Raw genomic sequence first — 26,022 nt, 5'->3', positions numbered from 1 at the left:
AAACTGGGCAAGTTTAGTCTTGAGAAAAGAAGACTGGGGGGGATGGGGGTGGGGGTGGTGAGGACCTGATAAGTCGTCAAATAAGTTAAGGGCTGTTCTAAAGAAGATAGTGATCATTACTACTCCCAGAGCAGTTAGGCTGCTGGATAGCAGTCTTTTGGTCTCAGAAAGGGATGCCAGATGGAAGGTCTGTGCTCTAAGTGTGTGTCTAGGGACCCCCAAGAGTGAGGTAGTGGCACGATTCCATTCAAGATCTAGGGGCTTAAAACACCTGTGGTATGCAAGGTCCAGAGGTTTGGATTCCCCTGACAGAACTCCTGTGGGTGGCCGAAAGGGGCACTGTCATAAATATAAAGGGAAGGGTAAACCCCTTTGAAATCCCTCCTGGCCAGGGGAAAGCTCCTCTCACCTGTAAAGGGTTAAGAAGCTAAAGGTAACCTCGCTGGCACCTGACCAAAATGACCAATGAGGAGACAAGATACTTTCAAAAGCTGGGAGGAGGGAGAGAAACAAAGGGTCTGTGTCTGTCTGTATGCGGGGTCTTTGCCGGGGATAGACCAGGAATGGAGTCTTAGACCTTTTAGTAAGTAATCTAGCTAGGTATGTGTTAGATTATGATTTCTTTAAATGGCTGAGAAAAGAATTGTGCTGAATAGAATAACTATTTCTGTCTGTGTATCCTTTTTGTAACTTAAGGTTTTGCCTAGAGGGGTTCTCTATGTTTTTGAATCTAATTACCCTGTAAGATATCTACCATCCTGATTTTACAGAGGGGATTTCTTTATTTCTATTTACTTCTATTTTTTATTAAAAGTCTTCTTGTAAAAAACTGAATGCTTTTTCATTGTTCTCAGATCCAAGGGTTTGGGTCTGTGGTCACCTATGCAAATTGGTGAGGCTTTTTATCCAACATTTCCCAGGAAAGGGGGGGTGCAAGTGTTGGGAGGATTGTTCATTGTTCTTAAGATCCAAGGGTCTGGGTCTGTAGTCACCTAGGCAAATTGGTGAGGCTTTTTACCAAACCTTGTCCAGGAAGTGGGGTGCAAGGTTTTGGGAAGTATTTTGGGGGGGAAGGACGCATCCAAACAGCTCTTCCCCAATAACCAGTATTAGTTTGGTGGTGGTAGCGGCCAGTCCAAGGACAACGGGTGGAATATTTTGTACCTTGGGGAAGTTTTGACCTAAGCTGGTAAAGATAAGCTTAGGAGGTTTTTCATGCAGGTCCCCACATCTGTACCCTAGAGTTCAGAGTGGGGGAGGAACCTTGACAGGCACCGAGCTGGATCTGTGATAGGCACTAAATGACAAACTCAATACAAAAATATGTTGAAATTTAAATCTTTGAGACTGCATTCTCATTTATGCTATGGCTATTTTACATCTGTCTGGCAGTGTAAAGCAACCTTACAATGAGGGCAAATTGTATTTACAGGAGTGGTAGAAAGTGGCCTTAGTGTAAATGAGCATCAGACCTTTGCTCTAAAATAGTATGACCCTATGAGTTGTGAATAGAAAATATGTCATTATTGCCTGTCAAGCCTTTCACTGTACTTTCCTTTAAAAGGAAAGTTGGCTATACTGATATATTTTTCTAATGAACACCAGAGTAAGAAGTTCAATTGTTGCATCTTTATCTTTATAATTACAGTTTTATGTATATTTTTAGATATTTATGAGATCTCTGTGTGATTGGGTCAAAATTAGCTTCCTTTTCTTTAATCTTTCTAAGAAATGTCATCTACGTTAGAATATTTTGCATGTAAAAGATTACGTTACTTTTGTCTGGTGTCTCCTGTGAAGCTCACCCTCATGAGCATTGCGCCCTCAAGAGACCATGGATATGCACCCCTGAGAAGAAAATAATTGACTCAGTTGGTTTTATGGCAGCCATGGCTGTGGCGGAAGAGACCCACTCGAAAGAGACAGTCTCTGCTGCATCTGTCGCATTTAAAGGTGGTGTTTCAAACTTCTGGGCTCTGTCTTCTGCAAGCTCTTTTCTCCTCTACTAAGCTGAACTACTTCCTTTCGTAACTCGGGAGACATTTGTTAAACTCTTGTTTCCAAAGGCTGTGGTCCTGAGTGTGATTTTCCCAGCTATCCACATCCATGTCCATTTCTTTGAGGTCTCGCTTGCAGCATCAATTTCTAAACAATTTAAATTTTAATTACAATATTAAGTTTCTAGCCCCAGGGAATGGTGAAGATAATCCTTCAAAGGTTAAAGTGAATGAAAACTGGGGCAATGTGTTTTTTCCTAACTCTGCGGATAGGCAGTGCCTCTGTTGCTGCTCAGAGTTGCCCCAAACATCAGAAAAATGAAATGAACAAGAAACAGGTCAGTTTCAATACAGCTATTCAGAGCTCTACTTAGGAAACTGAAAAATAGCAAAAGCAAGCACTGGAATTGTTTTCTGAGGGAGAAGAATAGGAGAGAATAGGCAAGAGTGCAGTAGAGAAAATTAATCTCCTTCCACTCCTCCTACCTGCAGGAAGACCTCCTCTGCTTGCTACTTCCAGGAACCTCTAGTAGAGCAATGGAGGACTCCCTGCTCCTGTAGCAGTCAGTAAGACATAAAATTGCTTTTCCCTTCCAGCAGCTAGATGGGGTGGGTTTAAAATTTATCAGACTTCTATTAGCCAGAGGCTGAAATGAAAATGAGAGCATTGTGGAAGAAATCCTTTCCCTTCCTCTCTCACTCACACCCACAAACTATTCACAGATGGGAAGAGGTTCCCAGGTGGTTGGGTTTCTGACCAAGGCCTGGTTTTTGGACTACACTAGTGGAGCCTCCCTACCCTTGTCTTTCATCTTTATCTCAAAAAAGTAGGTTTACTCATCTGGCCAGTAGGTTTTCCATAAAACTTTAAAAACCCTGACTCTGTACAACTGTGGTGCTATATACATACTAAATAATGTAAAATGGGGATTACAGGTGAGAAACGAGTAATAAACATGAGCTGAAAGTTTAAATTGTTAATTCAAAGCCCCAGATTGTGGATCCAGTTAATAATTTCCACGTGCACTCTGCTGAAAACAACCAGCTTGAGCCTGCATGGATGGATTCAGTAATTCTGCTGTCATAATTATAAAATAAACACAAGGGAGCAGATGAGAGAGTGAGAGAATGAAGTTGTCAGCTGGAAGGCTTAGAAGAATGATGTTCCATGACCTCAGGCACCATTCAGCACAATTGAACCTTGTCTATCCTTGGCAATATATTCACAATAAATATAATAGAATGTTTCTCTCTGAATTTTGAGACTATATAGAATTGATCTACTCCATGAAGATAAGACATTCATTACACTGTGGTTAGTGGTTAGGCTACAATGCAGTTTAAAAATAGTTATGTATTTTGCTTGATATCAAGATTTACTTTGAGACAGCCAGAGTGGAAACATATATCCTGTGTCTTCATTGTTCTCTGGAATAGAGACCCACCATTATTCTCCTTTCCATACAGTGTGTTTGAGCTTTATGTGCACACAACTATCAGTGCACTAGTTTCTGTGGTGCTTTCTATTACCCTCAGTCTTTTGCATTAGGCTATCTGACGTTAAATGTACATATTAGTTATTATTTTACCAGTAGCCATTACAAAGCACAGCACACTTCCCCAGAGAAAGTTTCCCTTTCAGAGACTTTAAGCCCAGAAGTGACCATCATGATCATCTAGTCTGACCTCCTGCATATCACAGGCCATAGAATCTCACCTACCCACTCCTGCAATAGCCCTCTGGCTGAGTTACTGAGGTCCTCAAATCACGATGTAAAGACTTCAGGATTCAGTATGACCCATTGTAGTCTCCTCTTTAATTAGTTGTTTACCTACCTTTGATTTACATATTAATCCCCATCTTCTCCAACGTAACTAATAATTTCCCATGTTGAACTGTATCAAATGCTTTACTGAAATTCAGGTAGATTTCCTCTGTCTGGAAAATTGGTTGTCTTCTCAAAAAAAGAGACCAGGTTGGTTTGGCACAATCTCTACTTTTTGTAAAACTAGGTTGTTTTTTATCCCAGTGACTGTTTACCTTTGTCTCTAATTACTCTCTCTTTCAAAATTTGTTCTAAGTCCTTGCACACAACTGAGGGCAACAAATGGGCCTGAAGTTTCCCAAATCATTTTTGTTTCCTCTCTTAAATATAAGTAGTATATTTGCAATTCTCCTGTCACAGGGTCTGACCCCTGAGTTTATAGATTCACTAACATTTGACTTGCAATTTCATGTGCCAGTTTCTTTAATATTCTTGGATGGAGATTATCTACAGCCCTGGTTTGGTCCCATTAAGCTTTCTGAGTTTGGCTTCCACCTCAAATATGGTAATTTCTGCTTCCATATCCTCATTCCCATTAGCCACCCTGCTGCTCCCTCCAAGCTCCTGATTACCCTTATTAAAAATTGAGACAAATAGTATTTTCTTTAGGTGTTGGGACAGACCTAGATTAGTTTTAATCTCCATGCCATCTTCAGTGTTTACCTGTCCCACTTTCTCTTTCCTTGTTTTCTTTTCTTTTTATTTATATGTCTAAAGAACCTTTTAGCTGTTTTAATTTCCTTTGCAAAGTTCAACTCTGCTTAATTTTTGGCAGTTTTCACTTTTCCCATATGCTTTCTGACTTCCAAGAGGTAGTAGCTTTCCTTGCTGATCCATTCCTTCTTCCATTCCTTATAGACTTTCTGTTTTCTATTAATATCCTGTCTGAGATGCCGATTCATCCAGTTTAGTCTACAACCCTTCCCTATGAATTTTTCCTCTTGTTTGGGATCTGAAGCTAGTTTCTGCAACTTTGACTTAAAGTAATTCCAAGCCTCCTCCACAATCAAATCATTGAGTTCTTCAGGCAAGTCCACTTCCTGAACTAATTATCTTAAGTTTTAAAGTTTGCCCTTTTCAGATCAAGGACCCCAGTTGCAAACCTAATTTTTGTTTATTCTTCCATTTAGTTTAAACTGAATTAACTCATGATCACTTGAACTAAGATTGTCTTCTACAACCAGTTCTTCTATGAGGTCCTCACTACTTACCAGTACTAAATCTAAAACTACAGCTTCTCTTGTTGGTTCAGTGACTATTTGGTGAAGAAATCTGTTAGCTATTGCATCCAGGATTGTCTGGGTCCCACCATTATTAGTAGCACTTGTCCTCCAATTTACACAATGGGAAATTAAAGTCTCCCATAATCATACAATTCCCAGCAATATTTATTTCATTGTAAATATTAAAGAGGTCTTTATCCATGTCCTAATTGGATCCTGGCTGGTCTGCAGTAGATCCCAAGCACCATCCCAGTGGAGCCTTTGTTACTTTTCTTCCCCAAAGTGCTTTTGAACCACAGATTCTGCTTTATGCATTCCATCACTTCTAATTTCTTTACACTCTACCTCATTGTTAATATACAATGCTACTCCACCACCTTTACCCTTATTTCTGTGTTTCCTGAACAGCATGTAATGCACTTCAATATCTGTATTTCAGTCATGGCTACTATTCCACCATGTTTCCATTACCCCATAATACCTGGTTTCACTTCCTATATCAATAGTTCTAGTTCCTCTCTTTTGTAACCCAGGCTTCTTGTGCGGGTGTATAGACATCTTAATTGTTTCTTGGCTTCACCCAGATGCTTGCCTGATTAGGTACAGTTATTTTATTGCCAGTACCACCTACTTCACTGTTACTGTCAGTGTTCTTGGCACTATCTTTCCTCTTGTTGTCCAGTGTCCTACAGTCTGTTGTTCCTTTATCCATCACTATATCCTCTTTTACTTGATTTTCTTCCTGCTCTATGAGAGACGCAACGTAGAGATTACACGAGCATCTCCCAACTTTTGCCCCTGAATTGCTAGTTAAAGGTCTTTTAATCAACTGTGCCAACCTCCATCCCAGAAGTTTATTTTCCTTCCTAGTCAGGTAGACCCCTGGTACTTTCATAGTACCAAACAGGAGAAAGAAATTAGTAAGTAGAAAAAAAGGAGCTTTCAGCATTCAGTCTTCTTTTAGCAATTGCAAAATACTGGAAATTTCACACCCAAAGCATAACTGATGAACAAGCCCAAAATGTGTCCATTTTACTTTGGGTGATAGAGTTTTCATGTACCTCTAATCATTGTTATTTGCTTGATCTAGGGTAAATGGAGTCACAGGCACTATGCTCCAACATGGAATACCTAATGCAACACTCTACTGAAAACCAAGGGGGTTGTTTTTTAGAACTGTGATCTCTTGTAAGGTGAAGAAGTACAGGAGGCTCAAAGAGTTGTCATAGCATGACAGTTGTAGAAACTGTTTTTTAAAATTTGATAGGCCCTTTAAAAATGTAGCATTAGATAGATGGGATCCCATATTAAAGGGGAAAAATACTGTTGCCCCTTTTTAGCCTGAGCAGCTAACCAAATTTTGGGGTCCTGTGGGTGTTCCAGTTGGAAGTAGAATTTGATGGAGACTGGTATTTTTTGTTGCAATTTTGTTTGTTTATAAGGAATGTACAAAGTCCTGCTTCTCTGAACACAGGCGGAACCAAGACCAAAAAGGTGTCCAGAGCAATGCATGAACCAGAAGAAAATGGGTATTCCGCCATCTAAGTCACCTGTGGGGCCTGATCTGGTAAGCATGCTCAAAGCTCGCCTACTGGATCGGGTCACTATAGGCGAGATTATGCAAAACAACCAGGAGGGCAAGGAGAAGGAGTAGCAGGAGGATCTCCCTCATAAGTTTTAGTCCAGTGGTTAGGATACTCACCTGGGATGTGGAAGACCCCCAGTTTAAGTCCCTGCTCTGGCAGAGGATGAGAAGGGATTTGAACAAGGATCGGCCACCTATTTGCAGCATGCTCTAACCCTGGGGCTATGTCAAAGCTGTTCCACTGTATAAATAATAATAATAATTAATAAAAGTCTCATTGGCACAGGGGATTGGATCCTGTGCCTCCCATGTGAGTGTTCTGACTACCAGGCTACAGAGTCCTTCTCATGCTTGTGTGCTCTTTCTCTCTGGCCCAGTGACTGTTTTCTGTTAAATGTTACCTGCTATCTCACTCCTTAAAAAATGTCAGATGATAGATGTGCATTACCTCCAGTGATCTGTTTGTAACTATGAATACCACAGCTATTGAAACACTCCCTTGAGGCTTGAGAGAGATCCAGTGTTAGGAGTTACTGTAATTGTTGTTACATCCATTGGCAAAATTTTCAGTTTTAGGCAAGGAGACCACAAATTTATTTTTCCTTTTGGACCAGATCTTCATGTTGGGGCAGATCCTACACCCCAATGTCTAAATGTCTTTGAAATACCTTAGAGAAATATTCAGTATTAAATGGAATAAATTTATAACAAATGCCAAGATTCATCAGAGTTCGACAACTTCTAATCTCCAAAGTTGTCCAGAAAAAGAAGCTGGAAATATCTGGGACATGTTAAGAATGAAGCCTGAGTCTACCATGGCAGGTGTGCCACTGGGCAGCTGTAGGAACCTGCAAAAAGGGCAAACCAAAAGAATCCCTCCATGTAACAGTACTCAGAGGGAGAACATTTACGGGATGTAACAACATAGAGGAAAAGCAAAGAACAGCCTCAGATAGACAGTGATGGTGGAGCCCTTTCATGCCCTAAATATTGTCTGACAGTATGTGTTCAGATCCTCCGCTAGTGTAAGTTGTAGCTCCATGTGTTCGTTGATGTTGCTCTACTGAAGTCAATAGCACTTCACAGATTTATGCTTGGTGTTGCATCAGTTTACACCAGATGAGGTTCTGAGTCACAGCTTGTAACTTTCAGGTTCTTTGATTTCTGAGATATGCTAAGTCCCTGCGTTGCTGGCATACATCGGATTTCTGGATGCCTTTTTTTAAGTTCAGATACTTTTCTGAATCATATCAAGACCTGCAAATTTGGGGTGGAAATCGTGTGAGATTTCAGTTACTGCTTGGATTGGAAAAACCATGACAGCTGTCTTTTTATTGTAATATTTTGTCATTTGTGCCTTCTGGCTCCAATGGAACCAGAAAATGGAGAGGCTGGCAAAAGTGAAACATAATAATTAAAAATTATATGTGAACTTTTTCAACCCTCACAAACTATTCTTGTTTCTCGTTGTGGTTGGTATGAGTTTTTGGTGAATGTATGAATTGGTTCTTTATCCAGTTTATTCAAACCACTTTGTCCATCTGTATTTTAGTGTGCAAAAATTATTTGGCTCATCTACTGTAATTTTAACATCACAGCTCTACAGAAGAGGGTATTCTCAAGGCACTCCAACTCTCCTAGTTGATGTCAGCCAACAGCCATTTAGGCCAGCCAGAGAGCTGTTTAAAGATGTAAGCAAACAAAAAGGAACAAGGAAAAAAAACAAAACAATAAGAACATCAAGGGCCATGAGCCTTCCAGTGAAAAGGAGAAGATTCCCCAATGAGGAAAAAAAAATCTGAAGTTGTTTTTCAGCATAAAAATTATTATATTGTGATTGCTGAGCCCACTTTCACAGCCACCCACCCTGCCTGACTTAATGTGGCCTTGGGCTAAAATACCTCTTGCAACCAGAATACTGGTTGCTCAGCCAGTTCAAGCAAATCTTGCCCAAGGGCTCTATCCACTGTCCAATGAAGTCAGTAGTGAAGTCCTTTGATTTTTGGATCAGGCCATTAAAAAATAAAGGCAGCCCTTCCATTACAGTAATTTATACTTCTGACAATGTGCTCAGCACTTTATTAAGCAGAGAGGAAGAAACAGGCTTTATTCTAAGGTCCTGATTCACACAGTGGTCTAATTGACTTCACTGGGATGACTTGCATGAGTAAAATGGTCAAAACTTGGTCCTAAGTATCTCACTGCCTAGATATAATAGAAAATGTTTGTTTGCGGGCCTGATTCTAGTACCTTTACTGATTGAAACAGTGGGACTACACAGAGAATAAGGTATTATTCAGTGTGAATATGGATAACAGAATCAGGCTTTTCTTGAGTCCATCTAGTTGGTCAGCTTTGTCCTCACTCTGTAGCGACAGGGAAACTCAGGATAACTTTAGATATACTTTTTTGTTTTCAAATTTTACCAGAAAAGAAAATACCTAGAGGGCTAGATCCTCAGCTGATGTATATTGGCCTACCTCATTAGCATAGCTCCAATTTACACTATCAGGGGATCTGGCACATTGATCTTTAGTCTGATATTGCTTTTGTAAGCGAGGGAATAGTCCTGCTATTATGGGGAACTGGCTTCTGCACTACCCCGGTGAAGTGGGCTAGTGAAAGGTTCTGAGTCCTTGCTCCCACTTCCTTTACCCAGTGGCCTCCCTGCCCTTGAGGACTCCCCTTCCACTCTCCTGTCTGGCAGAGTCCTCGTAACCCCAACAAGGCTGGGCCCAGGATTCCTGGGGGGCTCGACCCCCAACCCTGCTGTGGTCATGTAGGACATGGGCTAGGGTGTCCCCACTCCGGGGTACTCTCTCTGCACTGGGCACTTCTCTGACCCACTGACCATTATATATAAGTTAAAGCAAATGCAAGTTATTTAATCAACAATTAATTTTAAAAAGAATAAGGAAAAATGGGAAAGGTTAAAGGAAACACATCAACCTGCTCTGTGGCAGGAAACATCAGAAACAGTGTCTCTGGAATGTCCGGGCAGTTCACAGTCTGTTCCTTGTAAGTCCCAGGACTTCTTCTCAGGCCCTGGCTGTGCTGCAGGGATGCTGTGGGTTGGACACTTGCTCTGGTGGTGGCCACACGCTCTCAGGCTCTAAGTGGTAGGACCCTTCTTCCCAGTGTCGCCCCCTCCCTGTTGGGGTTACGATCCAAGCCTGGCCTGCCGAGCCTCTTGGCTGAGGCGTCTCCCTGTGCTGGGCCCGCTGCCCAGGGTCCCCCTCCGTCTCCCCAGCTGCTCACCGCACCCAGCTCCAGACTGCTCCAGCCCCAGCTCCACCACTCTGTCTCTGCTGCTCTGCCTCCAGCTCCCTGGGCTGCTTCTTTGGCTCCTCTGCCTCTGGTTGCTGCAGCTCTGCTCCCAGGACAGGTCTGCTCTGTGGGCTGCTTCTGTGACTCTGCTCCCAGCACTGACCTGCTTCAGTGGGTTGCTTTTCTGGCCCCTCTGGCTCTGGTTGCTGCAGCTTTCTTCCTAGGGCAAGTCTGCTCTCTCTGGGCTGTGCTTCTGGCTTTGGGGCTGCAGTTCTGCTCCGAGGACAGAGTCTGCTCTCTCTGGATCTGGCACAGCTCTGCTCCCCTTCTCAGCTCAGGCCCCTGCTTTCTCCTTATCTCGGCCCCACTCTGTCTGACCCAGGCAATTCCAGCTCACACAAAGAACGGGACCTCCCTGGCCTCCTGACTCCCTGATTAGCCTGCCCGCCCTGTCATTCAGGCTGACCTGGAGCATTGGCCTCTCCCCATTGTTCCTGGGGGCTGTTAGTCTCAGGGTTCTGATTCCCCATTGACCCTTCCCCCTTTTTAGTACTGGGAGCTAGCCAAGCAAAACACTCCCACTGAATGTTAATAAGGGGGCAATAGTCCCCTTACACTTTGACTAACAGTTAAAATGATGTGACTTCCCAGAGTTTGGAAAGTTCACTTGCTGAGTGCGGAGTAAAGAAGCTAATTAGTTAGAGAAGAAAAGAACAGCCGTTTTGGGTCACACCAATGGTCCATCTAGCCCAGTATCCTGTCTCCTGACAGTGGCCAATACCAGGTGCTTTAGAAGAAATGAACAGAACAGGGCAATTATCGAGTGATTCATCCCGTCCTCCACTCCCAACTTCTGGAAATCAGAGGCTAGCGACACTCAGAGGATGCGGTTGCATTCCTGACCATCTTGGCTAATAGCCATTGATGGACCTATCATTAACTTATCTAGGTTTTTTTTTTAACCCCCTTGTAGTTTTAGCCTTAACAACATCCCCTGGTAATGGGTTCCACAGGTTGACTGTGCATTGTGTGAAGAAGTACTTCCTTTTGTTTGTTTGCTTATTAATTTCATTGGGTAACCTGTAAGTCCTGTGTTATGTCAAGGGGTAAATAACAACATTTCCTTCACATCAATTATGATTTTATAGCCCTCTATCATAGCCCATCTTAGTTGTCTCTTTTTCAAGCTGCAAAGTCTCAGTCTTTTAAATCTGTCCTCATACCTTTTGCAATTCTAACATATCTTTTTTGAGATGCGTGACCAGAACTACACACAGTATTCTAGGTGTGGGTGTATCATAGCTTTATTCAGTGGCATTATAATATTTTCTGTCTTATTATCTATCCCTTTCCTAATGGTTCCTAACATTCTGTTAGCTTTTTTTGACTGCCGCTGCACGTTGAGTGGATTTTTTCAGAGAACTATCCAAAGTCGATTTGTCTGATTGCTTCTAGCACCTTATTTTCTTTCACTCACTCACATGACTATTGCCATATATCTCCAGAGCATACTTTGCTTACAGTCCCCTAATCTGGATGCAAATGCAAGCAATATTGTCTTGGGTTTAAAGGTCTATTCAAGGGTGTTGCTTGAGTCTCACTGATTTTTTATTATGTTATGGCTGATAGTAATAAAGTTAGAGAGACAAGATGGGGGAGATAACTTCTGTTGGTGAGAGAGCCAACCTTTTGAGTTTACACACTGCTCTTCTTCTGGTCCTATAAAAGATATTACCTCAGCCACCTTATCTCTCTGATATCATGGGACCAACATGGCAACAGCACTGCATACAGTAATAAAGTTACAATGCTATACAGTTCTGCAATTCTTGCTGATCTATTAACTTTCATTTTTAAAAAAATACTGCAGGAAATAGTAACTTTATTATTTTGACCCAGATAAAGTTTGTCTGGAGACCTGGAAAACGTTAACATGCAGTTACCAAAATGATGTAGGACACACTGGATAATGAAAATGTCTCTCCATGAATGACAGGAAAGACATTTCAAGATAATGGAGGCAAAACATAAAGTTCATAGTTTGTCATTTAGCTAAAGATCTTTCAGCTGCTCTATTTGTAAAGAACTATAATGAAAACACATTGCAAAAATTGTGAAAAACAGACATAAACAATACCTAGGTAGGTGACAAATTCAGTAAAATTGATGCAAGGAGGTATGAATGATCTCTCTCTCTTTCAATTTCTCTACTAACTTTGAACTTCTGGCACTTCAGGAGGAGTTTATTTTTTGGGAGGATGGTTGGTAGTGAGGTTGCTCTCCACGGTTCCCACCTGGGAGAGCTTGACCATGTGCTGGATTAGTTCTATAGCAGTTCTGCTGGTGGAACATGCTGAATCGACACAATCCCCAGGTATTCTGACTAGTCCCATTTCCTGCCAGTGCCACCCATCCTTCCCATTGCAATAGTCCCTTGTGGCCCTGTTGGCATAAGCAGGTTGCTTTATGCCCTTAGAATCATAGAACTGGAAGGGACCTCCAGAGGTCATCTAGTCCAGTCCCCTTCACTCATGGCAGGACTAAGTATTATCTTCTATACCATTTCTGACAGGTGTTCCGCTAACCTCCACTTAAAAATCTCCAATGATGGAGATTACACAACCTCTCTAGGCAATTTATTCCAGTGCTTAACCACCCTGACATTTAGGAAGTTTTTCCCTAGTGTCCAGCATAAACTGTCCTTGCTGCAATGTAAGCCGATTGCTTCTTGTACTATCCTCAGGGGTTAAGGAGAACAAATTTTCTCCCTCCTTCTTGTAACAACTGTATATATACTTGAAAACAGTTATCATATCCCCTTTCAGTTTTCTCTTCTCTAGGTCATGTTTTCTACACCTTTAATCATTTTTTGTTGCTCTTTTCTGGACTTTATCCAATTTGTCCACATCTTTCCTCAAATGTGGTGCCCAGAACTAGATACAATACTCCAGTTAAGGCCTAATCAGTGTGGAGTACAGTGGAAGAATTACTTCTTGTGTCTTGCTTACAACACTCCTGCTAATACATCACAGAATGATGTCTGCTTTTTGGCAACAATGTCGCACTGTTGACTCATATTTAGCTTGTGGTCCACTATGACCACCAGATCCCTTTCTGCAGTACTGCTTCCTAGGCAGTCATTTCCCATTTTGTATGTGTGCAACTGATCGTTCCTTCCTAAGTACTCCTAATACAAATGGAGTACTTTGTATTTGTCCTTATTGAGTTTCATCCTATTTATTTCAGACAATTTCTCCAGTTCGTCCAGATCATTTTGAATCTTAATCCTATCCTCCAAAGCACTTGCAACCCCTCCCAGTTTAGTATTGTCTGCAAACTTTATAAGTATACTCTCTATGCCATTATCCTAATCACTGATGAAGATATTGAATAGAAATGGACCCAGAACTGATTCCTGCAGGACCTCACTTGATATGCCCTTCCAGCTTGACTGTGAACCATTGATAACTACTCTCTGGGAATGTTTTTCCAACCAATTATGCACCCACGTTATAGTAGATCCATCCAGGTTGTTTTTCCTTAATTTGTTTATGAGAAGGTCATACGAGACCATATCAAAAGCCTTACTAAAGTCCAAAATATACCACTTCTAACACTTCTCTCTTCCCCCCCTCGCCCCATCCACAAGGCTTGTTGTCCTGTAGAAGAAAGCTATTAGGTTGTTTTGACATGATTTAGTCTTGACAAATCCATGCTGACTGTTACTTATCATCTTATTATCTTCTAGGTATTTGCAAGTTGATTGCTTATTTACTCCATTATCTTTCCAGGTACTGAAGTTAAGCCGACTGATCTATAATTCCCCAAGTTGTTCTTATTTCCCTTTTTATAGATTGGCACTATATTTTCTCTTTTCCAGTCCTCTGGAATCTATCCCGTCTTCCGTGACTTTTCGAAGATAATCACTAATGGCTCAGATACCTCCTCAGTCAGCTCCTTGAGTATTCTAGGATGTATTTCATCAGGCCATTGTGACTTGAAGACAACTAGCTTGTCTAAATAATTTTTAACTTTTTCATCCTTCTTTCTTCAGTGGTCTTTCTACTAGCAGGGGCTGCCAGTAGAGTTAAAACCACTAAGTGGCTACAGTCCTATGTGTTTAGAATATAATATGAATTATATTCCTCTTGTGTCTAATGATGTCTAACTTATTTGCTTTACAGGTTGCCTTAAATAAAGCAGACCATTTGTTAAGTGTGCTCTATATATTTTAATATAAAACCCAAATATAATTCTTCTCCTACTCCTGTCTTACTTGGATGTACTGTATTATTGGTTATGTGGACTGTAGCTTGCTGTTTTGTTGTGAATAGTAGTGAAGTGAAAGAATCCCATTCCTTTGTCCATGTGTGTTCTGCATATCAATTGCTATAGTTTCTATACTAGCCTGAGGATACAGGCAGGTGAATGAGGTCCAGCTGCAATAATAACAATAACCAGCTGTGTCTATTAGTGTTTAACATAACTGTGAACATGATAACATAACAGATGCAAATAGGTGTGGTGAAAGGCTATTCTATAGCTATTTTAAATGGCCCTATATGGGCTGAACAACTTTCTCTCTGTAATTACAATAGATCTCTGCTGATGAGATGAGGAAGTACAGGATAACACCCATGACTACCTTCATATTTCTGAGCACTGATCCTCTTGCGGATGTTTTCAGCAGTAATAGACACTCAGATAGGTGGCAGTATAAAATTCTAAAATAGACAGATAAGTCAAGAAGGGAGATCTTTTCCACTAGTGCCCAGTAGCTGAATTTAAAATTATATTTTTTCCAGTAAATGATCATATGTATTTTAATGTAATATCGCTCCTCTGTATCTTTTTCCCTTGAAAGGCTAATGCTGGTGGAACTACAAACTACAGCTTGCCTGTTGGATAAATATGAAAGATTATTTAAAATGCCAGTTTCTACATATTTCTCTATCAAGAATGAGAAATTGGTCTCCAGGGTAGCTGATGCATGGAGGCAACCAAGCCAAGTGCCATCTAAGTACCAGTTCTCTAGTGAGTTGAAGTTGCCAAATATGCCAACTTTTAATGAACTTTATAAGGCAATTGTGTAACGTGGACACTAAATCTGAAACTCCTCATTTCAGTTCTGGCCACAAAGTGACCTTTCAGTGGAGTGTATGATGTGAAAGGACAATGCTTTACTGAAAAAAACCTTCCACTCCTATTTGTAAGTAATGATATAGCAATCTGGACTTGTTCCTAGAGAAATTCATTTTTCAGCAATACATTATTGGGAAAAACTGTGCAATATCTTTAGACACAGTCTTAGTTTAGTGCCAAATTCTATCCTTAGATAAGAGTGGGATTGTATGATGGGGGTGCTTGTGATGGTAGGGTTGATAGCCCTTGGGTTCCATTCTGATTTATGCCTTAGGTTCCTAGAGCTCATGGTTCAGGGGGCATCAGCCAGTCAGCAGAAGGGGTCAGGAAGGGATTCCCCTCCCAAATGTAATCTGTGGTTGTGGGGGTTTTTTTGGTCTCCTTCCTCTGAAGCATCGGAGATGGCCATGGCTGGAGGTGGGACACTGGGCATCATGGCTCTGAGATGACACTGAGCATTCCCTTTTTCATGTGCTTAGCTGGCTGGTTTTTGTTCACATGCTCGGGGTCTGAGATATTGCCATATGTGGGCTTGTGAAAGTATTGTCCCCCAAGTCAGATTGGCAATGACTCCAGGGTTTTTTTTTTTGCTTTCCTCTGCAACATGGAGCATGGATCACTTGCCAGGATTATCTGGGTATATCTCACCTAATCAGTTCTCTGCTATTGTGGGGCCTTGGGAACTGGTGCATCTCAATTTCTCCTATATTCTGCGTGTGTTGTACCAATAAAATAAAAACCAGCAGGATCTTATTAAAGGGGAAAAGGCAAAATACCACATTTATTGTGAATACAGAAAGAATCCTAGTAAGCAGTTAGTTATAGTTATAACATTTCATTCAATCTCATATTTATTCACACATTCATTCATACAAACACACACACACAGAGAGGTTCTGCAACGTTGTTATCATAGTTACCAGCCTTAGAGTTGCTCATGCCAAGCCACTGGCCAGGTGGCCTGGACATGAGGCGGGAGCAGGGCCTTGCCAGATGCTCATCTGATGCTTCTGGAAGTTGGTTTGCAGAATCAGACCCCCAAAGTTCTCACTTTTTAGAGTCTGTTTTTATAGGAATTTCTTCCTATGCCAGTCTATGGGAATTGCTTCATCATGCTGTTGCTGAATCAATCAGCAGATAGCACATTCCTGACGGCTCCGTGCTGCTAGATGTTATCTTGTTCTTTGGTTCTCCCATTCTTGAGGCTGTTGGGTGGATTCCAGTCTGCCCTCCGGGGGGTCCTCTGGTTATTTCCACTTGAGGCCTTCTTCAGCCGATGGACGCTGGATTCTTAGGCTGGTGCCTCCCTGATCATTCACTTATTATCCACACCAAGCATCCATCCACATACATCCTCGATCTCTATTGTAATCACAGTTGTTAATACAACAAAAGGGCGGGGAGTCGGTGGGTGCTGTTTCTGTTGTTAGAGTATTGCTTTGAGTCTCTCTGTGAATTCAGACTCTGTCTTAGAATGTACTGACGCAATTAGCAGCTTGCAAGTTTCACACAGAGGGAGAGAAACAGTACCAAAAACCAAGAGACTTCTTAATTAGTAATACCCTGGAATTTAAACTATGGGGAATCAAACTCATTTGTGATTTTAATACAGAACTTCTTTAATATGATCCAACACATGTGACACATAATAGTCTAATCTCCTGTGGGCAGTAATACTTTGGTTTCATTTTGGTTTTTGAGTTTAGCATGAGGGTGCTGTGTGGAGCCGGTGTCCTGTGATATAGAGGAGGTCAGACTAGATGATCTGGTGGTCTCTTCTGTCCTTGAATTCTGACTGTTATTCAGTGGAATTACACAACACTAATATCGGGGGAAATGAAAGCAGACTTTGGCCCATTGATGTCAATCAGATTTGCATGTTGATTTCTGAAGGTAGAATATGGCCTAGAGTTTGCCCCATTGACTTCAGTGGGCTTTTGATCAGATCCTAAAAGACCTTTTGAGTGAAAAGTGTCACTATATATTCAGCCATGACTGTTTAAAGAAGAATGCCTTGGCCACTTTAAAGGGTTTGTTCAAAGTTTCAAAGTTATTAGCAAATAGTTCCACTGAATGTCTTAGCCAAACTCTGACCTCATTATGTAGTGTAAATACAGGGTAACTTCACTTAAGTCAATGATGTTACTCTGGATTTACACCAATGTGAGAGCAGAATCCAACCTAATGGGACTAATCATTTGAGTAAAATAAGCAGGAATCTCCTCTTTTAAAGAGATAATCTAGACAAAGGTTTGCTTTAAAGAACTCAAGAACTTTTTATAAGCATGTGTTATAGAAGTGCATCTGAAACCATTTAAAACCCCCAAACTGTTAACATTAAAACATTAGGTACAGAAATATTTCTTTCTGCTTTAGGAGCTTAGGGTTTCAAATTCCAATTAACAGGATTTTTTAAATTTTGCACTTGTGACTAGGTATGCACAGACCTGCTTTTCAGTTAATGTGGGGTTGGAGGAACGTTTTCTTTGGTTTTGATCTGCATATGTTCCCCATATCCAGCAGTTCAGAACCTTTGAAAAATCAAACCAGGTATTTAGGTTCCCAAATATGGAATTAGGAGTCTGACTTTCAGTATCCACTCCTTAAAATCATGGCCCATAGGCACAACCTGACAACAGGAGGCAAAGCAGGAGGGAGAAGTTTTGTATTCAGCATAGGAAATGACATAGACTATTTGGCTAGCACAGTAGACATATTTTGGATTAAAATGAAAGGTACAAAGTGTTAAAGAAAGATCACAGGAAAATATTACAGAGGAACTGGGTCTATGATAAGATAGATCCGGAAATCTGTATTTAGATAAGGGATGCTTTTCAATAGGATGGAACTTCATCATTTTAATCCTCATTAGAAATGGATTTTTAAATCTATGCAACTGGTTTATATAACAAGTGTGAGATTCTTAAGGAACAGCAGGCATTCTGGAACGTACAAGTTGTGCAGATTTGATTTTACACATCATTCACCCAGTAAGGCTGCTGTCTTACTTTAATTCCAGAACTCTCCCACATCTTAAACAGAGATCCAAGTAGAAAAGTGAAACACCAATAGGTAAGCCCAGAAGGGACCACGTTGATCTTCTAGTCTGACCTCTGTATAACACAGGCCATAGGACTTACCTGAATTAATTGGTGCTAGAAATAGAACAATCTTTACATTATCTAATATGAGGAAGTACTGTTGTCAGTACAAATAGAGACTGTGCTGGATGAACATATGCCTCAAGAAATTGTGAGCAAGATCTTTAAAGGTATTTAGGTGTCTAAAGATGCAGATAGGCAACTAGTAGGATTTTTAAATGTGCCTAAGCACTTAACTCCCATTGGTAAGTTAGGAGCCAAGGCTTCTATAAAATCCCATGAAGCATTCACCTGCAGCTTTAGGTACCTAAATACCTCTTAAGAATCTGGTCTTGTGTGCCCAAGTAACCCACTGGTCAGTGTGTGTTGGGTGTCTCCTTCTGTGCCCAATCTACAGAGGATGTAAGTGTGCCACAGCCCCCACTATGTCATCTGGCTCTTTCACTCGAACTGTAGCAACTCTGCTTTTAACTCTGGAGGTCTCTGGTTCAGGCCCACATGGGTCAGCCAAGATGACAGCCGTCACAGAAGTGGGGCTTAATCTGGGATTCAAATGGCTGTTGGCCTCAGACTTTCAAAGAATATTAGCTTCCTCTTTCCAAAGGATGTAGATAACTGTCAGTGTTCTCTGGTCTGATCCACAGAGAATGTGAGCCTGTTACAGCTCTCAGATGTGTATACAAACAAGGATGTGGACTGAGTCTCAGGCTGGCTTCTCGAGTGAGGGATATAACGGCTAAACAAAGAGTGACTGCCAGGCCTGTATTTTAAGTATGGTCCCTTATTTGGTGTCTAATGGCCTGTGACCCATATCAGGTTAGGAGCCACAAGAAGCATTATGTCATATAAAAAGTGCTACCACAATAATTCTGCAAGGAAAAAATCTGTCATCTATTAAGTACCACACAGCAAGATACAAATGTACAGTATGATTTTGTAAGAATGTGGAATTATGTCTATATGTAAGAGAGCTTTCATTTTTTCATACATTTGTACTTAATTTCCTTTCAATATAAGTGAATCACCCTAGTCAGGCTCCATAGATAGCCTCTGAGGCTGTGTGTGATCCTGGTTACAGAGCTTAAATTGTCCTCTTGACTGAGATTACAAATTAATGGTGTCTGGTAGTTTGGTCTCCTATCCCTGCTGTGCTTAGGACCTCGGGGAATGAGGGAGAAATATTCTGAGCCTACTCTTCTGTACCAATGGGTTGGTGGGAACATGGCATGAGATTTGGGGATTTCTTGGTGCAGTAGTTTGCTAGAGGACTGAAGACCTGTTTTAATCTTAAAATAGGCTGTGCTTAGTTAGACTTTCAGTTTAGGCCTTGTATGATTAGAAATTAGCATCATATGGATATTAAAATGGGGAGGAGGCTAGTGACAAAATACAGGCTGCTGTCACCTGACTCACTGCTACGATGTACTCTCCTCACATATTATGTTGTTTAAAGTCACTTCAATAAATTACACATTCTTATTTTTGCTACTGTTTCTTCCCTGCCTCCTACCCCAGCCCACACGTTTGTCTAATTTACCTGTTATCTCTTGTTTTTTAGATTGTAAGTTGTTTGGGGCAGATAATGTCATTTCTATATATTTGTACAGTGCTTAGCATGATAGGACTGTGGTGTGGTTGGTCTGTAGGTGTTACTATAATATCAACATTAAATAATAATAATACATGTACAATCTTTTGACCATTCTATAAATAAGGATGATGAAAGTCTCAAATAATTTAGTGGCAAAAATATGTGAAAAGAATGCAGTTAATTACAACAATAAACTGGCCCTCAGTAGGGATAGCACTCAGGAAAAATGTATTGTGCACCAAACCAAAACTCATATCCTAATGTATATTATGTCACTTATAACTACAATAGTTATATGTTGAAGGAATGCACCTCTTGCCAGAACAGATTTTCTATAAAAGTCTGCATTTACCATGTTTGTACTGTCTAAAATAGGTACAGTGTCAGCATAGACTGGTTTCAGAGGGGTAGCCGTGTTAGTCTGTATCAGCAAAAACAACGAGGAGTCCTTGTGGTACCTTAGAAACTAACACATTTATTTGGGCATAAACTTTCATGGGCTAAAAGTAGGCAGGTGCATGTGCATATGCAGCACATGAAAAGATGGGAGTTGCCTTACCAACTGGGGAGTCAGTGCTAACTAAGCCAATTCAATTAGGGTAGATGTGGCCCAATATTTTTTGTCATGATCCAGCCACTCCCAGTCTTTATTCAGGCCTAGTCTGATCGTGTCAAGTTTGCAAATTAATTCCAATTCTGCAGTTTCTCACTGAAGTCTGTTTTTGAAGTTTTTTTGTTGAAGAATGGCAACTTTTAAGTCTGTTACTGAGTGTCCAGGGGGATTGAAGTGCTCTTCTCTGGTTTTGAATGTTACAGTTCTTGATGTCTGATCTGTGTCCATTTATTCTTTTGCACAGAGACTGTCTGGTTTGGCCAATGTACAATGCAGAGGTGCATTGCTGGCACATGATGGCATATATCACATTGGTAGATGTGCAGGTGAATGAGCCCCTGATGGTGTGGCTGATGTGATGGTGTCCCTAGAATAGATATGCGGACAGAGTTGGCAACGGGGTTTGTTGCAGGGATTGGTTCCTTGGTTCGTGTTTCTGTTGTGTGGTGTGTGTTTGATGGTGACTGTTTGCTTCAGGTTGGGGGCTGCCTAGTGAGCACTGGCCTATCTCCCAAGGTCTGTGAGAGTGAGGGTTTCATCCTTCAGGATAGGTTGTAGATCCTTGATGATGCCCTGGAGAGGTTTTAGTTGGGGGTTGTAGGTGATGGCTAGTGGCATTCTGTTACTTTCTTTGTTGGGCCTGTCCTGTAGTAGGTTACTTCTGGGTACCCTTCTGGCTCTGCCAGTCTGTGTCTTCACCTTCCCAGGTGGGTATTGTAGTTTTACGAATGCTTGATAGATCTTGTAGGTGTTTGTCTCTGTCTGGGGAATTGGAGCATATGTGGTTGTATCTTAGAGCTTGGCTGTAGACAATGGATCGTGTGATGTGGTCTGGATGAAAGCTGGAGGCATGTAGGTAAGTATAGCGGTCAGTAGGTTTCTGGTGTAGGGTGGTGTTTATGTGACCATCACTTATTTGCACTGTAGTGTCCAGGACGTGGATCTCTTGTGTGGACTGGTCCAGGCTAAGGTTGATGGTGAGATGGAAATTGTTGAAAACCTGGTGGAATTTCTCAAGGGCCTCCTTCCAATGGGTCCAGATGATGAAGAAGGCAGATTATTATTTTGTATCTGCCATTCCAACTGCAAAAGATGGGGGGACAAGCCAAGAGTGGAGATGATGTTTCTATGGGTATCAGACAAAAAATTAAAGACCGTGCTATCAACTTTGGCAATGATTATTAAAGAGTTAGGGGATGTTATAGTTGACAAGGCAACAAGCCAAACAATATACGTCCAAGACTGATAAAAGATGTTGGGTAGAAATTGGAGAAGCGTTAGCGATATTTTCACAAGTTTGTTTGGTTCAGACAAGATCCCCAAGGACTGGAACATGGTTAGCATAACCCCGTTATGAAAAAATGGCCATGGGACTGAAATTATACATCAATCCATTTAACCTAATTTGGGAGGAAAGTGTTGCAAGTATTTCAGGAGATCAAATGGAGATAAACTTGGAAAAGCCCACAGCTTGATTGAGACCAGCCACATGTTCTCAGGAAGTGAAGATCATGCTTTAGCTGGTTGGAATTCTTGGACGATATTATTACTGCAGAGGTGCAAAGTGGTTTGCAGGAGTGGCAGACAAAAAACATAAGGTTTGCCTGGTTGTTATTCAGCATACATATTCAGATCATATAAACACTCCTTAAACTGATATTGGTGAATGTGTAAAGTGTCAGCCTCTGCCTTAAAGCAGAGCTCATCTGGTGCGCAGAACTTTGTGCACCTCTGAAATTCTTTTGATTATGAGAGATTTCCAGGTTATTAGCTGCCTAATCTTGTCAGGCTTTGTGAGTCATAGACTTTGAGATTTGGATTCTCAACATCTTGCAGGATTGGGCCTACTGGCAGAGCTAAAGCACATGCCAACATGGCTGTTGGGGGAGAAGGGAGACTGTGGGGATGTTGCCCCGCCCCCGCAAACTGCACGCCTTGGGCAGGCGTAGAATTTTCCCCTCCCCCGCACAGACCCATTGGCCTGACTGGAACTTCCCCACATATAGAAATCAAACTATGCCTATGCATGCAAGTGCTCTCAACCCTCTCTCTTCACTCCTTTCTCCTCTCATCTGACTGCCATCAAAGTATCTTTATACCTTTCTGTCACCTCTCTTGTCAGAATGACTATCAGTTGATGGGGGAACCAGCCCGCTCTAGGAGATGTCAGAGAGGCACCAAGAAGGCTCTGCTCTTCCCTTGATATCTTTTCCCAAGGCTCCACTGCCCAAAATGGCAGTTGGGGAGCACCAAAATAGCACTGACCCAGAGAAGATGGAAGACAATGCATCTGCCTAAATTGGAATTTTCTTACTCAGGATATGGAGTAGCCTTTGTGAATGTGGAACCTGGATACACCTCATTGTCCATGCAGAATCCACAGCATTGAAACTAGGTGCCCAATCCTGGCCCTCCCAGCTTCTAAGTGGTATTTTGATAAGTTTTTGGATGAACTCCTGCACAGAGTAGAAAATGTGACTTCTAATGATTCTCATTTTTTGATTGATTTACTAAATTGTACCCCAGATTTTTGATTTAGCACCAGACCCATTTTTGGCTTTGGGTGTACTAAAACAGTTAAGCTTATTAGATGTAGATATTAGTCCAAATGGAATTGAAACCAGATTTTTGAGGAAGGGAATCGAAAGTAACAAATTATTGACACATTTCATTACTTTCAGTGCAGACTAAAATACTGGACAAATAAGTAGAGTAAATTCACAGTTTAGATGGTTCTTGGAACAAGGGGAGGCCTTGAATTCCTGACAGTCAAACATTAGATCTAATCTCTCAGCTAACATGGCTTTGCTTAAAATTGCAGATATAATTTTTGGATTAGATTTTAAATCAGGCCTTTTTGATGAGTGAAGTTTTGGATGATTTACTTTGTTATATGAATTAGCCTATGTTATGGTCGGGGGAGAGGGTGCAGAGTGGCTTTAGTTGGCTTTCGTTATTCAGCTTTAATGGTTTAATTGTTATTAGAACAGAAAATGGCACCGTGTATATATCAAGTCTTCTTCAGAACTGAAACTAATTCCTTGGATACCTGCAGGGATTCATATCTATATTGGATCATACTAGCTACAGTTCTTACAGAGGCCCTTTCTCCTCTTCTCCCCCAACACACCGGCCTCACTCCCTTAGGATAGATTGGCTTGGTATGCAGTCAGTTTACATGGCCCTCTGGGGCTTACACACACCATATTGCCTTATAAACACCTTCTGGATTGGGAGCCTATATTTACACTCTATATGTAATAAGTTTAGTGAGGAATCTAGTGTGTGTTGTCTTGACAATACTAAACATTGAAACGTTGTTTATCAGATGAATCCTTTGGTTTCATGGCACAACGGGGCATTGCTTCAGGAGGCCATAGCGAGATTGTACGCTCCCTGAAAAATCAAATTCCATGCATGTGAGCTTCCTGGCTGGCAGTGCATGGAGGTGGGTGTTTGAAAAGAGGACCAAGACAATAGCAAGAGGGAGGTATCACAAGAAAGTGTGACATTACTTAGCTTAGAGCTGGACAAAAAAAATTGAGGAATAATGTATTCAGTGAAAAATGCCAGTTTGGTTGACCTGAAACTCTTCATGAATTTCACAAGAATAGTTTCTGCCATTCACAAAAAGGCCAGTGGAAGAGGTGTTGAGGCCTTCATTTAGCCCAATGTTTAGGGCACTCAGCTGGGATGTATGGCCTACACCCACATTTGAATTCCTGATCTGAACAGGCTTAAAACAGACTCTTTCGATTCACTGAAAATTCAAGAGAATTCCAGATTTGGTTTGACTCAAACCAGTTTTTTTTCCCATTGTCTGAACCTAAAAATCAGTCCTTTGTCCCACTCTAACATAGCCCCTCAGTCTTTCCTACTCCCGCCATTGGCTACAATAGATTTGAAGGATGATACCTCCCCATTTCTCATATATCTCCCAGTAACCTGTTATTACAAACCATAGACTGTTACTGAATGAATGTAGGGAAAATATTCATTCTCATAATCTTTTACTTTGTATGTAATAAAAACACACACAATGCAATATTACTGTAGATCTGATATGGACTAGTGATCACACCCCATAATTTTGCACCCCATATAACTGGATGCTTTTTTCCTTGTGATTTTCACAATGTCCTTGTTGTCTTCAGAAAACACTAGGAAAGCTTTGCTGTGCTTAATTCAACACTCCACGTTTACATAATGACAACCAAAATTATGCTGTTGGCCGTACCCGAATCTTGCAAAGACATTGAGTTCAGAATCCATCGGTTCAAATTCAAGCACTTACTCAACTTTAAGTATGTGAATAGGATTTAAGCGCTAAAGCTGGTTGGAAAAGTATTTTATATTTTACAAACATTTTGAAGGAAAAGAAAATATTTTGTTTGGATTGAAATTTTTGGTGGATTTTTTTTTTTTTTTTTGGTGAGGTGAGGTTTTGTTTTTTTTAAAAAAAGAGCAAAATCCCCAAAATAGAAAATGTGTCATAAATTGTGACATTTTGAATTTTGATTGTTGAAAACCGAAACATTTCCTTTTGGGGTTTCTGATTAAAACTCAAAATATTTCAAAATGGAAATTTCCTTGTGGAAAATTTCTGTTAAGTCAAAGACGCATTTTTTACTTAATTTTTTTTCAGTGAACATTTTTCAACCAGCTATAAGAAGTATTTTCCTGAATAGGGACCTTTATAAACAAAATAATGCTGTCTGATGAAAATTATTTTATATAAAAGGCAAGCTAAAAAAACAAGAAGTTGAAACCATATAAGGTGTGATAGCATGGACTTGCCCCAAAACAGCATCTTCCTGGATAAAGCTAATCCAAAAAGATTAAAATTCAATGAAAACAAATAAAACTTGGGACAACTAATTTTAGCTAATGCTGAAATAAAGGATGACCCCCGTCCCCTAAAATACTGGTTAGAATGTTATTTCTAGTTGGGAAATACCTTTGGGACATTGCAGTCATTTTTTATCACGCTTTACAGAGATTGGTTACCACAAATGTAGCATTTACTAGAATTGAGAAGTCACATATTTTCAAGATAAGCAAAAGTAATCATTGTCTATTTAGTCCCCCTCTTTGATTACTTTAGTTGTATATGACTATCCTTCAACCAATGAATGATTGAAATTCATGAGGCTGTGGTGTTGCTTTGTCATCTTAAAAATGAGCTGTCCTGCAGCTCTTTGGGAGAGTAAGAAAATGTAGTCATACATAACCCTTGCTGAGAGAAAATACCAGTGATATTGGCTTAGTCACCTCGGGGTTAGATAAAAGTAATTGTTCTAATGTTATTGTATTTAAAAGTAATAGGTATTTGAAGAATCAAAACAAAACTGTACAGTAGACAGTGGTTATTCATCTAAAAAGATGAAGGAGTTAAACACAAGCTTCAGATAGAACTGATTTGTTCACCCTTTTCAGAGGTGCCATGTGTCTATTGTCACATATATTTTACACACCTAGAGACATATCTGGACAAGGAGACCATGAAAATATGTTTTGTATATAGGAGATCATGTCTCTAATATAGTATCATGATTGTAGGCCACACACAATAATGGCATATTGAAGTAGCTTGTTGCCACCAGCAATGATTCAGTTAACCTTTGATTAAATGTTGGAATTTAAACTATGAAAAGGTCTGAAATCTGACACAGTCCTT

This window comes from Lepidochelys olivacea (assembly GCF_965140295.1).
Source record: "Lepidochelys olivacea isolate rLepOli2 genome assembly, chromosome: 2".
NCBI lineage: Eukaryota > Metazoa > Chordata > Testudines > Cheloniidae > Lepidochelys > Lepidochelys olivacea.
The sequence above is the reverse complement of the archived record's forward strand: the minus strand, read 5'-3'. Positions refer to the sequence as shown.